This window comes from Octodon degus, unplaced genomic scaffold (assembly GCF_000260255.1).
Source record: "Octodon degus isolate 3935 unplaced genomic scaffold, OctDeg1.0 scaffold00039, whole genome shotgun sequence".
NCBI classification, from domain to species: domain Eukaryota; kingdom Metazoa; phylum Chordata; class Mammalia; order Rodentia; family Octodontidae; genus Octodon; species Octodon degus.
In genome coordinates, this window is record NW_004524615.1 from 1,229,952 (window position 1) to 1,232,669 (window position 2,718).

General features: G+C 47.5%; 1 pseudogene; it reads left to right on the top strand.

Moving 5' to 3' along the window:
* Positions 1–1,978: 1,978 nt before the first annotated feature.
* Positions 1,979–2,603, top strand: LOC101566540 (annotated as a pseudogene).
* Positions 2,604–2,718: the final 115 nt, after the last annotated feature.

Sequence of the window (2,718 nt, forward strand, 5' to 3'; positions counted from 1 at the left end):
GCTCACTCTTCCTTAGACATATGGCTGATATTTAGACTTTATAAAGAACTCAAAACAATTAGATCCCCCAAATAAAGACCCAATCCCAAAAAAGGGCAAGTGAAATTAATAGACACTTCTCAGAAATAGAACAAGTGGCCAATATATGCATGAAAAAATGCTCAGCATCACTGACCGTTAGATAAACGTAAATTAAAACAGCACTGAGATTCCACCTCCCTAGAGAAAGAGCAGAGAATCAGACAGCACGTGCTGCACGGCTGCACGAAAAGGAACCCTTCTACACTGCTGGTGGCAACGTGAACTAGCGGAACCATGCATGGAAATCGGTACACAGATTCTTCAGCAAACTGAAACTAGCAATTCTGTGTGGCCCAGCTGTCTCCCTGCCAGGTACCTTCCCCAAGCAGGTAAAGACACCACACTGCAGTAACACAGGCAGCCCATGAGGACTAAATCTTGGAAGTAGTTTATGTCCATAACAGATAAGCGGGTAAAGGAACCGTGGTGTTTGTGCACAGTGGAGCCCTACTGAGCCATAGAGAGGTTAAGCTTGGGTCTTGGGGGAGCACCTTGAGTGCGTGATTTGAGTGGAATAAATCACTCACATGCTTACATACCACACAATTTTTCTTACAAGAGAAAACTAAATTTGAATAAAGAGCAAATAATAAAGATAAGTAATATGAAATGGGGATGTAGATCTTTTGCAAAAGGAAAGGGGACCAAGAACAGAGGGAGAGGGGAAGAGTAACCAGGTCCAGGCTCCAGCTCCAGGCACCATTCTCAAGGAATGAGACCACTGCGTACTGGACACATAGACTAGTAAAAATAAAAGTGGAATAAAAAAGAAATGGGCCTTCTAAAAAGGAAATACTTAGGTGCCAACTAAGAAGGCAGAGCATGCACGGGGTCTGCACACGGAAATCCACAAAGCACTGCTGGAAGAACTCAAGACCCAAATGTAGGGCGAGGCTCACCGCATCCCTGAGGTGAGGACTCGGAGGGAGCTGTTGGTCCTCCCCTGACTGGTTCATGGCATCAACAGAATTTCCAGATAAATCCAAGATGAATGTGTTATGGATATAAAGAAACTGCTCTTAAAGTTGTGTGGAAAGCCACAGAAGACACAATTGATGACCCATTGTGGAAGAAGAGAACAAAGTTGGTGGCACCACACTGCTCAATTTCAGACTTGGCATGAAGCCAGGTGGTGGCAGCTGGTGCCCCCTCAGCATCATGGTCCTGCACAGGGTAATCCACTGCGTGGAGCACAAGTGAGTGTGGTCCAGCAGGCACCAGCGGAGCTGAGTAGCTTGAATCAAGGTGACAGAAACATGGGTCTGTGGAGAGAGCGGTGAAAGAGTGTGCCTCACAGCAGCATTGGAACCAGTGAAGGGACAGCTTCTGGGGCCGTGCAGAGCCCTTCTTTGGACCCCGCTTTGCAGGTGCCTTGCCAAACTGTGGTCTGCCTTCACACCACCATTGCAGAAGCCACACTGAGTCCCAGACAGCATCCTTGAACCCTTGTGGACTTTGGGAGCTTCAAAAATGTCAAAACAAAGGAGCAAAGGCATTCTCAGATCTCCAACCCACCTAGCGCAAGTCTAACAGGTGAGGATGTAGAGGAACGTGAAGGTCACACTCATGAAAGCTCTGGAATGATAGCAATTGAGGCAAAGAAACAACTCCGTCAGTCTAGAGAAGACATCAGATCACAAATAATCTCTCGGGTAAAAAAAAGAAATGACAATAACAATTAAAGAACTTGCTAAGAAACACATAAATAAAAAGATAGAGCAGAATAGAAAAATGAGGGAAACACTGAATGAACGGTACAGGAAAGAGTTAGAATGCATGAAACAGATTCAAACAGATATCCAGGAAATGAAGAATTCCACTGAAAGCTGGCAAAATCACTTGAAGTGGGAGGAGACACAAGGGAAGTGGCCGTCGCCGCCCCGGGGACCCCAGCACTATGCTGCTGGAGAAGACCTTCAAGCAGCGCCGCACCTTTGAACAAAGAGTAGAAGATGTCCAGCTCATCCGAGAGCAGCATCCCACCAAAATCCCGGTGATCATAGAGCGATACAAGGGCGAGAAGCAGCTGCCAGTCTTGGACAAAACCAAGTTCCTGGTCCCTGACCGTGTCAACATGAGTGAGCTCATCAAGATCCTCAGGCGGCGCCTGCGGCTCAACGCCAACCAGGCCTTCTTCCTGCTGGTGAACGGCCACAGCATGGTGAGAGTGCCCACGCCACCTCGGAGGTATACGAGAGTGAGAAGGACGAGGACAGCTTCCTGTACATGGTGCACGCCTCCCAGGAGACCTTCGGGCGGGAGCTGTCCGTGTGCACCTGAAGAGTGCACGGAGGTCTCCTAGCCCTTGCCAAGGAGAGAAAGGGGTGATACAACCGAGAAGGCGCAGCTCGCGTAGTCGTCAGGACGGTCTTGTTCCCACCTAGGAGGTTCAGGAAGTTGTTTTTGTATTTTATGCAGAAAAACTTGAGTTCCACTGAGCACACTTAGCTTTGGAAAGCTCTATTATTTAACCTCAGCTACCTTGTTTTCAAAGTTTAGAAATTTAAAAATAAAATACTTTGCATGCTAAATTGCCAGTAAAACAGACCTGCAATTATTTTAATGCTTTTCCCCTAGTAGGAACTTGCAGTTGGGGCAGCAGCTTAACTTGAGGCAGTCGAGACGCGGAGCCCTTCC